The sequence below is a fragment of the Manis javanica genome, chromosome 17 (assembly GCF_040802235.1).
Source record: "Manis javanica isolate MJ-LG chromosome 17, MJ_LKY, whole genome shotgun sequence".
Classification (NCBI taxonomy): domain Eukaryota; kingdom Metazoa; phylum Chordata; class Mammalia; order Pholidota; family Manidae; genus Manis; species Manis javanica.
In genome coordinates this window covers 62,242,651-62,258,317 of record NC_133172.1, presented here as the reverse complement: position 1 = coordinate 62,258,317, position 15,667 = coordinate 62,242,651, and the positions used below count along the sequence as shown (strand labels likewise).

Sequence of the window (15,667 nt, the reverse complement as noted above, 5' to 3'; positions counted from 1 at the left end):
TTGAAATTGCCCCTCTGAGGCCACCCTGACCTCTGTGGAAGTTGCCTTCTGTTGTCTGTTCTGCAGGTGAAGCCCTCCCTCTCCCCTCCCTACCTGCTGGGGACACGTATTGGGTGGCTGGGGTTGCGTTTGTTTGCACACCGAGAGGCCTAGACAAATGGACTCGAGGGTCCCTTCTGCCTGGTGTTTCTGTGCTCGTGAATGTCTTCTTTTTAAAGAGGGAGTAGGGGAGAGAGAAATTTCTAAACGAAGAGCCTAGAAAACACCACTCCCTTTAAAGAAGGGGGCAACCCACCCGCAACCAAGTCGGGGCGGGGGAGCTACCGGCCTGCGCACCGCCTGCCCCTGGGCCAGGAGGCCGGTCTCGAGGAGGTCCATGCTGGACTGGGGCTCAGCCGCACAGTCTGGGGAAGCGTCTTCACCTGCATACCTGTGGAAGAAGGGCTTGCCCAGGCTACCCCCTCAAGGCGATGCTGCGGCCACCAGGTGTGATCATGCAATGTGCTCTATCTAATGATGGGGGAAGCCCCGGGGCAGGTGCCCCTCAGCCAGAGACACTGTGGCATTCCTCAAGCCCTGTCCAAGATGTCCTAGAGCTGCTGGCATGTGAGCCAGCTCTCCTCAGAAAGCAAAGCCGCTCTTGGGTGAGTGTGCACTGGGTCCCTAGGCTGAGCGCCCCATGAGCAGACTTCACGCCACACAGTCTGCTTTCCCACCGCAAAGAGTGCATTCCTGAAGAATGGCTCAGCTCCAAGATGCTGCCCGTAGCGCTGACCCTGTTACTCACAGCCACCCTGTGAGGCAGACAGGACCATCAGGAGAATCTTGTTTACAAATGCGGGAACAGGCTGGGAGAGACGTGATGACTGTCCCCACTCTGGCCATGCCGTGGAGCCCCAAATGCAATCATTTGTGGCAAATGAGCCATGAACTCACTTCAAAATCCTCAGTGTTATAATTATCTTATTTCCCTAAAATGTTGTGGACCCCTCCTTTGGAAAAGGTAAAGCACCCACTTTCTAAAAAGTCTTGCACATTTTATGTCTGACTGTTCTGCTATTTTGGCAAATAATGGGAGGTTTTTGTTGTCGTTGTTTCATGTCTTAACCTAATATCCTTTCAATGTCATATGATAATGGCAGAAGCTGGGAGGGGTTAAATATTTAATTTAAATATTAAAATAAAAAAGAACTATCAAGGAGAAACTTTTGCAGTCACCGGATCCTTTACACGATAGTGACTGTTTATATTCCTGACTCTTGTGTTAACTGGGATAATGTCTGCTATTTCGTAGGTTACTTCCCAAAACTTCAAAGAGCTGATGATCTAGGAATAATGATAAATGGTGTGCACTCAGGCTAGATGACGTTGCGGTCTGAAAACCAGCCAGGTACCACGTCAACACCTCCGTACATCGCCCCCATCACCCTCTCTGAACCCAGCACCTGTTTGGGTGCTAGTTGCACAGTTGAGGCACAAACAACACCAGCCACCTGCTTCTCTTTGCTGGAGTTCAATCTTCCCTGGACAGATGCCACTGTGTCCCTTTTATAGGTGAGCAGCCCAAGGGTAGAGGAGCTTACAGAACTTCCCAGTGTTTAAGCCTGAAGGGCGGTCTTTCTTTCCATGCCACCTTTTGTCGATGCAGTTAGCAAGGAGGTGGGGGGGCAGTGGGCACAGGCCCAGGAGGGTGAAAACACTGCTAGGAAATGAAAGGTAAAGAACAGGCAGTCTGAACAAATTGCCCAGAGGTGGGGGGTCGCTATTCCCAGGTACCTCCTCCTTGGCACCCTTGAGTCAAGTGTGTGCGATGTGCTAACCTGGACCCCGAGCACTCTGGGATGCTCTGGTGGGTTTACAGCCAACCACTCTCCCAGGATGACCTCGCCTCCACTGAGTCCGCCCGACTAAAGTCTCCTGGCCTCCATCCCCCCACTGGTCCCCCAAGCCCTCCGCACGTCCCCCGGAAGGCCCGCACCCCTGCTGGCCCCGTGCTGTGCTATTTTGCATTTCTCCATGTAGGTGGCTTCCTTCCACCTCTTTTCTCAAAGGGCTTTGCCCATGGGTCCCTCGGCAAAGACTGGACCATCTCCGGGTGTTCTGGTCCTGCGGGACCTGGAGGTCAGAACCCACTGGTGGGTCACAGAGTCAGTGTCATTGGAGAGGTCCACTTTTTTTTTTCTCAAAAGACAGGATAGCAAGGAAAGAAAGGAAAAGAATTAAAAGATGGAACACAGTTCACATGGGAAGAAGAAGCATTGTCTCTGCAGCCTGTGTGTGCGTGTGCGTGTGTGCCTGAGTGTGCATCCTGGGCGCATTGGTCAGGGAATATGCCATGCTGCTGCAATAAAGAGACCCAAAATACAGCGCACCAGCAGATGCTTTTTTATTTCCCTCTCCTGAACTAGTCCAGACGTGGGCAGGTGGGCCGGGGTTAGTGGTCGGCTCTGCTTTGGGGGTAACCTAGCACCCAGAGTCTCCCCTCCCCTGGGTGTTACTGTCGTCAGCCTGATCTTGGCCGGCTCACACCCTCAGGGCTGCACACAGCCCAAAGGCGAGGGATGAGGAGGAAGTGGGAGGCGAGCGCTCTCCTTTCCTAAAGGTATGACCAGGCTGAGCTGCACACGTCCTCATACCCTCCTGGCCAGAATGTAACCTCTGGGCCACAGCTCCTTGTAAGGAGAGACTGATGGGAAATGTAGTCTTTCAGCTGACCAGCCAGGCACCCCCGCAAAACTTGGGAGTTGCCATTACTACAAGCAAGAAGGGGAGAATGCGGGAACAGGCTGGGAGACTGGGGCTCAGCCGCACAGTCTGGGGAAGCGTCTTCACCTGCATACCTGTGGAAGAAGGGCTTGCCCAGGCTACCCCCTCAAGGCGATGCTGCGGCCACCAGGTGTGATCATGCAATGTGCTCTATCTAATGATGGGGGAAGCCCCGGGGCAGGTGCCCCTCAGCCAGAGCCAGTTACAGCCCTGCACCAAGGCCAGTTAGCATTCTCCACCACACTGGATCACCAAGGAAAATGACTTCTTATTTGGGTGTGTTTGAAATGTTTGAAAGCCACTGCCTTGTGACACGCTCTCTTGTCCCTTATGAAAACCCCAGTGTCCTCTGGTCTAGTAAAAAGAGCATGATCTGAACCTCAGGGAAGTGAGAGTGTAGTCCTCGCCAGCACTGACCATGTCTGCTTATGGAAGACACATGGCTGCTCAGTATTTTCAGCCCCAAGACAGGGGCACATGGTACCCGGCTTCCTATTTCACTGGCTCCTCCATGTCTGAGACCAGGAATGTGAATTATTTCAGAAAAGGGAAGATGCTCTCTGAAAGAAAGACACGATATATTCTTTTCAAATTCCCACTCAGCTGCTCATCAACCCCGTACAGCTAGCATGTTCCTTCCCCTCTGGCTCTCAGCTTTCATTTTTCACACAGGGTAGCACTGGATTTGGGGCTTTCAGGTCTGACAGTGTCGAATATCCTTTTCTTGTCCATAGCCTGAGTTTTCTTTATGAGGGCCAGAGCCATTTCACTGAAGGTTTAAACAAACGAGCTGGAATATTACCCGCATGCTGTTTGTGCCGTGGACACGCTGCAGACCAGAGTGAGGAACGTGCCCTGAGTGACATCCTCATGCTTCATTGTCATCACGGCAGGAGGATTTGTGGCAGAGCTTGATGATGTAAGACCCACCAAGGGAAAAAACTGGGATATTTGAAAAAACCAAAAAAAGTTGCCCACAGGTGACTGTTGGAGGATCTCATTTCCGAACCGCTGGTGGTGTTTGAGAAGATAAGAGATCGGAGGGGGCTGATTTTTTAAACAGAACCAGCATGTGTTCAGAACGCCTCCTTGCCATCCCCTCTCTACCATCTCCAAGAGCACCTACCCAAGCCAGCCCAAGGTCAGGTAAGCAGGCAGCCGTCGACCAACCTCTACGACAAAAGGCAATGACTGGTTTCTATGCCGTATCATTATACCTTGAAATTGAGCTCTTGACATGCTGCGCCTGAAATGTACAACTTTCAGCTAATTAGAAGGCTAAAAAGTGCAACTTAATGAATTCAAGACTTGTTTATGCTAACTGCCAAGGCGTTTGGCAATGAAAAAGTGTGATTTGGTGAACATCTGATTACAGGCCGGGTGGAATTCCATATGCAGAGAGGCTGGGTTGGATCGGATTTTTATTGAACTATTGTCTAGAATGTGAACTAATTTCCGACCACCTCATAAGGACTTCTAAGCAGGGTTGACAAAGGATTTATCATAATTACTGCTCTGGCCAGGACTGCGATTATAAGTGATACGTGTGTAAATTGTGTTTATAAAGTTTCCCAGTCACAATTAAAACATGCTGCAATTTTTCTCCCTTTTCCCTTTTTTTCCTCCTAGTGATGACTTGACTTAAAAAAATTCCCTTTTTTCTCCCTCAAATTAATACCTGCCAGAGATTTCCTTTGGACAGAACAGACTCCCAGCACAGACCCGCACACGTTTTCAAGGAGCTTTTGATCTGCCATTTTTTTCAAACCCGCCCCCTGAGAAAGTAGTTTAACTATCAATACTTTACATAACCCCTCTTTTCAAAGCCACAAACTGAAAGTAATTTGCAAATGCCATTCAATGCTCTTTTTCTTGCTTAGTGCCAAGCAATTTTAAAATCAGAGTATGTTGAGGACATGTCTAAAAAAAGGAACAAAATGTAGGGTGAGCAGAAACATGGGAAGAAAAAAAGGAGAATGTGTTAAGAGCGGAGATGGAAATACCATCCAAAAATGTGCACCCTGCTTGCTGAGCGTGAAGTTCTAGCTGTGTCTACTAAGGCATACTCAGTTTTGATGTCATGAATCTTGCATGTGTAGGGGTTTTTTTTCCTTTCTTTCCTTCCTTTCTTTTCCTGTTGTCTGTTTGTACTCTCAGGGTCTGCAAGTGTGTATTTAAAAATCCCCAACTAGTGACCACTTGGTGGCTTACCTATTTCTCCCCCATAAAGCTGTTTGTTGTGGATTTACTGGTAGAACCATATAGAATCATAGCTTTTTTTTTGAAAGACAATAAATAACTTACAAAGGCATAAAGTGTACGAGAAAAGCAAGACCCAGGAACCATAAGTGTCCTCAGGGTGGGCAGCACTAGTGACCCTCAACCTGGAACACCCGAGGGCCGCATTGGGTGTCCACAGCTGCTACCCTCGGCTTCCTGGCCACATCTGATTGGTCCATGGCCAGCACTCAAACCAAGAACAGCCAACCCATTGGTTCCCAGTAGCCAATGATGTGGTTTGACACAGGCAGAGGGCTGGGCCAATCGGACGGCCTTTCTCAAGAAGGTGGACTCGGATCACCCCTGCAGAAAGCCGGGGCAGAGGGTGCTGCCGGGGAAGGCGTGGGGAGGAGGCGGCCCCAGGATCTGCCGTCTCCCAGGAGGGACTCTGTTCCCTTAGTGTGGAATTGTATGGGGTAAGTTCTCTTGTTAGAAACCCCGGGGTTTGGGAAAGCCGAAGCCATAAGGAAGCAGAAACCATGAGGCGCATAAAAGACACCCCGGGAGGAGGAGGCCGGCGGAAACACAGGTCACCCCAGGTCCTGAGCCCACCCGGAGACTAGAGGGGCCCCGAAGTGGCCAGCCCCTGCAGGGGGCTCTGGCCTCCCATCCAGCCGCTTCCAGCCCCGCCCCTGCCCCAGGTCACGTGTGGCCCCCGGGGGCACCCGCTCCCTGCAGTGTTCCCAGCCAGCCCAGCATGGACCGACTGGCCCTACTCACGGACCAACTGTGGGCGCAAACACCTGTGGGCCCCCCTTCCCCACACCATGCTTGCCCTTCTCCCCACCAGTCTCCTGACTCCAAGGACCACTGGGAAGTGGATGGAGGGATCCTGCCACCTGGGAGAGCGTGACACGATGCAGAGACGCAAAGAGATTGGAGTTATGTAAGTACAGTTTTACCCTGAAACATCTAGAAAAATGGCTAAGGTCATCCTGACAATTCTGAAGCCCTTTATCTAAGAGGCATCTCCGGGGACCGCAGCCACATTCCTCACCCACCTGTGTGGCTCGCCCTGCCATCTGCCTTCCCGGGTGACCTTGTAGAGGGTGGGCGCCGCATCTCACCTAGCAAATATCCTGAAATGCACCTAAGATGGCCCCAGCGGGGTCTGGCTTCCAGTGCAGAGTAATGCGCATAAACCACCGGGCTCCGTTTACACTGATTACAGTGAGACGGTCAGAGGCCCTGCCTCACACTGGGAGGCTTTCCTAGCCATGCTTCGAAATCTCTGCTCTGTAGATCACGAACTACCGATGTGCCTGTTTGGCGGTTATTTCTATGTATGTCAGTCCCCTTTTTCCACCGCCCACACCTGACTAGAAGCTCCTTGAAGGCACAGATCATGTCTCTTTAGTTCAGCATCAAAAACTGAGTGCCTAGCCCTGAGCCTGATACACATCAAGAGCTCAGTAAATGAATGAATGGATGAATAAGAAATGAATACTAGTCAGCATTTTGCAGAGTACGGTCTTCTCTATTTTAGTTTTGATGGATGCAAATAGATGTCGGGTGGGCTAAAAGGGGAATCCATAGTCAAGTCAATTTGAAAGACATCTTTATTGTTTTTAGACATATATCTCAGTCCTTCCTCCCCATCCCTCCCTTTATTGAAATATAATGGACACATAACATTGTGTAAGTTTAAGGCATACAGTGTGTTGATTTGATACAGTTATATATTGCAAAATGATCTCCACCGAAGCTAACTAATAACACCTCCTTCCCACCACATGCCTTTTTTTTCTTCTGGTGAGAACATTTAAGATTTACTCTCTCAGCAACTTTCAGGTATATGACACACAGTATTGTTAGCTAAAGTCATCATGCTGTATATTCCATCCAGAACTTATTTCGCTTATATTCGTGCTCTTGAAATGCCTTCTTTACCGTAGGGCATCTCTGAGCCCTGCACATGCTAAGAATCTCCAGAAGGGAGGGTGGCATTCAGCATTTTTGCAAACTTAACTTGGCTTTGGAACCTTGTTTTTCTGGAGCGCCTCTCAGAGGGGTATTCCATAGGGCATGCCTTGGAGAATGCGTTAAATCTGGAGGTGTCCTGAAAACTACGCAGGGCTGGGTGCTGAGGAAGGCAGCTGCCTTCCCTGGGGGCCGGTCCCAGCTGTTCTTGCCCTTGATCGGTGCTGAGTACCAAATGCGTGCTGCTAGCTCCTGGGTCTTGGATGAACAAGACACAAGGATTGGCCTGAAAATTCCAAGACACTGAATTTTAAAGAGAAAAGGGGGGCTTTAGAGGACATGAGCTTGTCCCTTGCAGTGTATATTAGAAAGCGCTGTGCTGGTGAGCACTCCCATGAGAGGGAGAGCTGGGGCCAGATTACCTGGGTTCGGATCCCAGCTCCACCACTTCCTGCCTGAGTGCCTGGGCACAGTCGCTTAGCATCTCTGAGCTTCGTTTCCCTTATCTGTGAAACAGAGATAACCCGGAGCGTCAATCACATGGGCTGCTGAGGCCTTAAATGGGAAATCCACAGAGACACTTACAGTGCCTGGTACTTAATAAACACTCTGAATATTAGCTGTTAGAGTCGCTGTTCTTGATTACATTTTGCTGGAACTAAAAACACAGCTGAGGCTGAGGGTCCTGGTGGTTCATATACAAATTTCTAAGCTGAGGCACCAGGGTTCAAGTCTTGTCTTTGCAGCTAAGGTGCCGTGTAGCCTTCGGCAGGTTCTCCAGCCTCTGTGAGCATCAGTTTTCTTAGGCCTCAAGCAGGAGCAGGGGCAGCTGGCATTCTGAGGGGTAGTGTTTGTAAGCAGTGCCTGGCACAAGGTGACGCCCGAGAAGCATGGCTGGGGTTATGTCTCCTGCTCTTTGGAACATACCAGAAGACTGATCAGATTATCTCTGAAGGCTCTGCTCTTCCATAAATGGTATTCTTGGGAAATTCGTGAGGCTAGGAGCCACACCTCTGGCTTTTCTGGCCCCTGGCACCCAGCCCCACACCAGCCCGAGGCAGGTACTCAGGGAAGCCTCCATGAGAACATGCATTCACCAAGGGTCTAGTTGTCAGGTTGGCTCCAGGCCCCTGGCCGTGTGTAGCAGCAGATCGACCTGCCATCTGCCACACGTGCATGGAGCCTGGCATCAAGGACTGCGGCCCTGGAAGAGTGGGGTGCTCAGCCCTGAGGTGCTGGGTGGGTGAGCCAGACTGAGCTCAGTGGCCAGTGCCACAGACAGAGCCTCTCGGGCCATGTGCACTGAGTCCCTGTCACCGGAACTTGGAGTGAGAAGTGACGAGCCTGACCTTGCCTCCCCAGCGTCGTGCTATCCAGGCAAAGTCAGAGGGACAGGAGGACAGAGTGGCCCTCTGGGACCTCAGCCGGGAGCACCCCCACCAGCCTGCTGGCACTGTACCCTGCTTCTGCCAGAAGACCAGGGGAGTGGCCGTCTCTGACATGCCAGGCTCCGATCGTTCTAACTGGGTGGCGTCCTCAACAGTTAGATAACCAGGAAGGATCTGTTGTACCTCGTGCAGCTTCTTTCCAGTGTGACCTGGGGGGAGTGCGGAGCACAGGTATGGCGGGGGCTGATGACAGAGGCTTGACCCCACAGGCTGCCCGGGAGCCCTCAGCCCACACGCAGGGGCACTGGGCAGGGGCCAGGGGTAGTGGTGCGGCCCCTGCCTCAAGGCCCCTCCAAGGACCATCAGGGCACACCCTGCCCCGTCTGCCACGAGGGCCCCTGGGCAGGGCCTGGGCCGCCGGCTCCTGAAGGAATCCTCCAATGCCTTTCTCGCTCTTGTCTCACCCCCGGAAGGCCAGGTGGTCCACACCTGCACAAGCCCACATCTCAGGCTCTGCCTGGGAGGCGCAGACTGAGACAGGGCCAAGCCCACAGTGGGTGGGTGCAGGGCTCGCGTCAGGAGGTGGGAGGGGCAGCATCCTCTCTGTTCTCAGCAGCATGTGGCCTCAGGCAGTGATGGGGCTTCACCATGTTCTCCTCTGTACCATGATCATGGTAATGAACCCTGGCCTAGCGTCCGCCTCGGAACTGAGTCTGAATGCAGGAAGGGCTTAGCGCAGGTGTGTCCTGGGACCAGGCAGCACCCTGGGGCGGCTGCATCAGCGCGCACTTGGCTCGGCTTCTCCGCCAGGTGCGGCTGCAGGGGCAGGTCTGTAAAACAGGGTGGTCGGTGACCAAAGCCGGCAGAGCGCTGGCCGAGGACCCGCTCGAGGAGGAGCCCGGTGAGCAGCAGCTGCTGCTGCAGGAATGCTCACTGATGGTGATACTGGTCACTGCACCTCGGCGGCCGCCGTCCACCAGGGCCTGTGACGCTGGCTGAGTGCAGGAAGGCGGAGCTGGCCGCCGGAGCCAAGAGGAGCGGCGGCAGGGGTTAGGGTGGGTATAGATCCAACCACAGAATGTCCCCGTGCAGGGTTGTCCTCATCGGGACAGAGGAAGGGTGCACCATGGAGGCCAGGGAAGGGGCGATGGTGTAAAACTCGCCAAGACAACCAGTGTGCTGGAAATCAGAATACGACCTTCAGCGTAACCACCTGCCCTTCCCTCAGCGGCTCTGCCTCGGGGGCCCTCACCTGGCTCAGACTCGGTGGCTACTGCAGCACCCCTGAGAGCAGCCCCATGGGAGAAGATGCCAAGCTGAGCACTGTACCCCGGTGGGCGCTGGGAATCCCAGCCAGATGCCAGCTGGGTGCAGGCAAGGGCATTGCCGATGATGTGCCATCAGGTTCAGAGATGGATTCGCTGGGCCAAGGCGGTGCCCTAGCAGAGCCGGGGCTGGAATCCCATCTGTCCGACTGTTACCTTATACCTATTGCATCACCTTTACTTTTTTCCTAAATAAATCTCATGGAACTTCCAAAGTCAGGCCCTCCCACCCGACACATCTGTTTTCAGGGAGGCAAAGGGGCCTGGCCCTGACTCCTGTGACTGCCAGGTAGGGGACACTGCCACTGTTCTCGATTCTTCAACGTCTGCGATTTGAAGAGAACTCTTAGTCATCTTTCAAAACCCAACTCAAATAGCTCCTCTTCTATACAGCCACCCATGACTCTTTCAGATACTTTCTGGTTCCTGTAACTCATCACACTTTCTTCAGCTAAGCACGTCCACAGCTTAGAAGATATCAGCCTCTCCCGTGATTCTCATCACACAGGAGCACCTCCACTGACCTGGTGCCGGAACTGCAGGGGTAAAAATAGGCACCATCAGGTCCCGCCCTTGTGGAGCCGGCCACCCGAGGACGGAGGGGAGACACACACCCCTGCCACGCATCCGAGAGCCCGCAGTTCTCTCCCTCCTCTGCGAACAGCTCTCAGTCATTCTTCAGGCACAACTGAGGGACCACCTCTCAGTGGCCTCCCCCGACCCCCGGGAAGAGGCATCCCTTCCCCGTGCTCCCCAGCTGGTGGCTGCCTCTGATGACAAGCTCCTTCGGGACCGGGGCTGTGAATCGGTGAGGAACTCCAGGAGGCAGATGGGAGAAAGCAGACTGCGCCGGCTGAAGGGAGAAGGGAGGAAGTCACCGAAAGGCTCGGTGGGGTCTCCCAGAATCCCGGCAGGAAGGCCCGGAGCCCAGAGCAACTGGAACGGGATCTGGGACTGGCCCTCCGTGACGCCATTCCCTACTCCTCTCTTCCGTACCATGCAGCCACTTACCAGAGAGACAAGAAAGTACTTCAAACCACCTAAAATCTCCCCAATGACCCCACTGCCCCCAGATCACCCTGCAGGGGTCACACAAGTATCCAAAACGGACCCCTAGCCTGTGCAGAAGGCTTGGTGAGCAAAGGCCCTGCTCTGCCCATAACTCAACCCCCCATTCTTCCACTGCCACTTTCTCCCCCTCTTTGCAGAGCCTGGACGTCGACTTCCTTGGATGGGGTTCAAACATCTATACGTTTTTATCAGCTTTTTAAAAACGGAAGTTAAAATCTAGTGGGATTGCTGAGTAGAGATCGAATGGTTCCAGGGGAGGAAGTAATATGGATAAAAAGAACATGTTCTGTTTCAAAGGCTTCTAATAGAATGTTGGAGAAAGCCTGCCTAGAAAGCACTTGTCCCCCGAGTGCCGGATTTCACCGTGGATATCTGGTCGGAAAAAGAAGTGAAAATGTCAAATAGAAAAAGAAATTAGGGTGACTGAGGACTTACTTTCATGGTGGGAGGAAATATTTAACTAAGTGCATTATTCATATTTCATTGACTCAAATGCCAAGAGCTTTAGCTCATAGTGTGGAGCTGGCAATAATGTCCAGGCCTGGCAAAGCTAAGCAGTCAAACTTTTTTTCCTCTTTTGTAATTTTGGTTAAAAAGTTCTGGTCCTTGGGGGTCCTTTGGCTGAGAGCAAGTATTCTGTGTTCTCTAGGGAAACTCTGCCTTTTTGCTTGACAGGAAAATGGGAATGGTAACCGAATAGAGCTTGTGTTTCTCTGGTTACCGGGACTTAGTGAGCCTTTAATCTCCATTGAATTACCCAAGCCCCTGGGATTGGGTGGGAGGTCTTTGAGTCAGTGAAAAGTTCACTGGGGTTTTGACATGGGCCTGCTATTTCTTGCGTCTCCATCGGGGACTCAGTGAGCCAGCCGTTCTGGAAGTCAGACAGAAAATGCCTCACTTTTTCTTTCTGACGGTGACATACAACAGTGGTTTCTACTTCTTATTTGATGTGTTTCAAAATGTCGTAGTTACTGCAAACTAGTTCCCTAATTGTTCCGGAATGCGGACCAATTCCTGTGCCCTGAATCGGTTCATGTGTCTCAAATTTGGAAATTGTTTCATGCATTTGAGACCAGCCTTGTTAGGGCTGCAATTTGGGATTGTGTTTAACAAACAGACCAAAAACAAAAAAAAAAGAGTAGAGGAAGATTATAAACTCTGACCCAGTTACAAACAGTTAAAAAAATCCTATAAACATTTCGATAATGATCATGATAATGATAAAAATAGAAGCTAACATTTATTGAGACACTTACAACCTGGCAGGCACCATACTGAGTATCTTACAGACAAAACGCATTGGATTTTCCTAATTTTCTATATGAAAAGCACAAATACTTACAAATAAGTTTACAGAGGTGCACAGAAGTGAGGTGGCTTGTTCAAAGTGACACAGGCGACCGGAGATGGACTGGACTAAGTTCTCTTTGGTTGCAATTCACTGTGACCTGGTCACTCAGGTGTGGAGTTTATGGGTAGCCAGAGGAGCTCTTTCGTGCAATGTTGATGCTGTAGCTTTGACGAAGGGCCGACCATACCAGACGCTTCCAGCTGAGTAACAAGTGCGAACCAGCACCCCATGTCTTCTTCCTGTCTGTCCATCCCAGAGACCCATTTGCTGGCCTCATTCAAGTGTCTGACACATTACTTCTGTTCACATCCCACTGACCAGGAGTTTGTCCCATGCCCAGGAGGCTGGGACATGCGGTCCTGAGCCGGGCAGCCACATACCCAACTAGATGCCGTGGTTCTGTTACTAAAAGAAAAGCGAAGTCCTGATGACAACCAGCCATGTGTGCCACAGGCTTACTCACCGTTGTGTCACCTGTGTCCATCCCAGTCTCCAGGACATGAGTCTTCAATAAATAAACCCACCTGGCACAGGTGGCCAACCGCTGATAAGAACTCCAACATTATTCCAAGCTTCCGGAACATGAATGTAATGTAACATTGAATGTGGACATTCTCCTCTCAGCACAAGTGAGGCAAATGTCAGGATCGCTGTTTGCCATTGAGGGAATGATGTCCCTGCTCCTCCGCCTCCTTATCGGCAGGGCCCCGGTGTTACCTAGCCAAGCAACACAGCCACCACAGCTCCTTGCAGAAGAATCCCCACTAATGCATGTGGATGCGGCCCCTCCAGGAAGCGGAACTTAGTCCTGCCCTTTGTGTGTGAGCTGAATTTAGGGCTCTGCTTGCAAATATCAGAAGAGCCAAAGAGCAGGAATGGGTGGAGCCATTTTTGAAAGTACCCAGCCATCCCCTTATAGGCATTTAGACTCCTGCATATAAAGGCCTGAAAGTGGGAGGTGCCAGGAACAAGCCTGATAGTCTCTAAGGGGATCTAATCGTAGTGTGGGGCTGACAGTAGAGGTCACTCCTAGGTTTTCACCTGAGAACTTAGAAGTCAGTTCTCTGCTCTCTGACAATCAAGGATCTTGTGGAAACACCCAGCAAATGTCCCACACCACTGAAGCTGTCATTGGAACATTAGAAATCTCTGTCATCAGCAGCCTCCCCTGTACAGCTGGACTGAACAACCTCTGGGCGGATTATGGCCCAGAGATATTTAGCTGACTCTGCATACAGTGTGAACTGACTTAAAACATTAAACACATCTGTGTTTACCCAATTGATAACTTTTCCCTTCCAGAAGAGAAAGAAGGGGGAAAAAAATCTGCCCAAAGTTGTTTGGGTTAAATGCCAGCATTTTCATTTTAGAGATAAAAGCCACTTCCTCCTAAGGCCAGACCTCCCCACAGCACACCCTTAGGGTCAGTTGGCAAATGTTGAGGGGGTGAGAGACGTCCCAGTGGTCTCCGCATCAGCCCACAGTCCGACATCCTTCCGAGGTATCCCTGGGCAGACAGTGAGGTGGACTTACTCTCCCCCGGACCGCCTCACATGTACCCCATAACCGCGGGGCCCGCAGAAGAGGCGAGGTGCAGAGCCACACAGGGCAGCCCTGCAGCCGTCCAAGCTGAAGTCCTGATAAGTCCCCGCGGCCCCACTGGGCGCTGCTCCTGCCCCTCGTCTCCAGGTTCTCTCACTGCAAACCCGGGTTTACGCTGTCGCAGAACCGGCCACAGCCGGCTGCTCTCAGCACCTGCCAAGGGAAACAGGAGCCCTTTGTGCAGGCTGGTGGCAGGTGAGAAGTCAGGTAGGCTCTGAGCCCACCCCATGCCCCCAGCCCCTGAGGCCTCCTAGCACCCCAAGGCCCAGCAGCCATCCCTCTCCACCTACACCAGCCGCCCACCCAGAGTGAAAACATTACAGCCTGGGCATTCCTTGTTGCTCATTAGGACCTGAACACCTATAACACTCAGTGTGTGGTGGAGTCTCTCCTGTTAGTCCCAGCTCGTGTTTCGAGAGGCCTTTGCCAACTGCTTCTTGAAAGAGTAAAGGCCCGTGTGTCCCAGTGGCCTGGCTCTGTGTGGCCTTGCGTGGACCCTGCCATGTGGGGCCTGCAGGGATTATGGGGATGGCCTGGGAGATGCAGGGCAGCTACAGGGGGCTCAGGGCGTGTTGCTTGGGTGCCTCTGCCCTCTCCTCGCTTCAGTGGTGACGATCTGTCCTGTCCCATGGTATGACGGCACCTCCCTGGTGGACAGGCACCGCAGCTGCAGCACCAGTCCCTGCCCCAGGATAGAAAAGGAACGCCCGCCTCTGCAGTGCTCCCCCTGGACTCCCTCCCTCCGTGGCGATCTCGCCCATGCCTGCGGTCTTTCTCCCCAAGGTCTTTACTTTCCAGGCTGGACATCAGAGGGGCTGCATGGCCCATGCCCTTGGGTGCTGGGCATGGCACCCCCAGGCCTTTCATCAACCAGCCCGGAGTCGTCACTGAGCGCACATGCCAGCACAAGATCTCGCAGATTGGGCTGCCCAGGCCACACGGATGCCCTCAGGAGTCCACGGATGGGCCTGAGCTGCAAGGCAGCAGCCGCAGGCTACAGACAAGGCAGGGGGCAAAAGACGGAGCTGCGGTAAGGCGCCAAGTTCTGCAGATGTCTGCCAGGCAGCAGGGCAAACCCAAAATGTCTGCCAGATAAAGGCCCTGCACCCAAGTCCTGATGACCTGATGATGGAGCCGGCTTCTGGGGGACCCTGCCCCAAGAATGGGGTTCAAATGAACAGTGTGCACACAGCATTCATGCTGCCCCACAGCCACACTGTCCATGTTGTGTGTCCTTCCGGCCCGGGAAGCTTTGCAGACCCGGTCAACAGCACTTCCCTGGGGTGTCTCAGCTCTGTGGGGGCCTCAGGGAGCAGCCACTGGCAACCCAGGGGAACAGCCCTTGGAGAAAGTGGCTTGAGCCAGGCCTTCCCAGATGCTGCACATTTTTCCTGCTCTAGAGTCAGTGATTAAGCCCTAACCGGAGGTACCTGTCATTCACACGAAATAATGCTTTGCACAAGGTCGCATCAAATTGAAATCATGCCGACAGGAGAACCTGCAGCTCTGGAAAGGCACCTGCCCCTTGGGTGGTGGCGTGGGGCCAGCCCAGCCCCTGCCCACCTCTAGGAAGCGAGTGGCAGATGGCGGAGAAGGGGTCCATGCCTTTAAAAGGGGCCAAAATGTCGGGATTCCAAGCCAGAGTGGAAAGACACACAACAGGGAGCTGCCAGGGGTGGAGAGTGCCGGGGCTCTGGAGGAGGAGCAGGTCAGAAGAGGCCTCAGACACCTGTGGACCGTGGCCTGGGAGCACAGGCCAGCTCTCTGGGGCCCCCAGCTCAGACCCTGGCTCCGCCTGTGTTCCCGGGGCGGCCTGGGGAGCAGGGCTTTCCTGCCCCATCACTGAGGAGACCTGGGACCGCGCTTACCCTCATCCGACGGCTGCACACCCAGAAGGCCTGAGCCAGGGACCCCAGCTCCACGCCGGCATCTCCTGTGGCTCATCCGTGTACCACCGTGCCGCC

The 15,667-nt window shown here is 52.9% G+C and overlaps 1 long non-coding RNA gene across 3 annotated transcripts in view; it reads left to right on the top strand.

Annotated features, from left to right (window-relative positions):
* Positions 1-5,325: 5,325 nt before the first annotated feature.
* LOC108394489 (uncharacterized) overlaps positions 5,326-15,667 on the top strand; it is a 32,599-nt gene continuing 22,257 nt past the window's right edge. For all 3 annotated transcript variants that reach the window (XR_012126569.1, XR_001852452.3, XR_012126568.1), the window contains exons 1-2: positions 5,326-5,462; positions 5,837-5,932. This is a non-coding gene — a long non-coding RNA (uncharacterized lncRNA). The remainder of the gene's footprint in view (positions 5,463-5,836; positions 5,933-15,667) is intronic.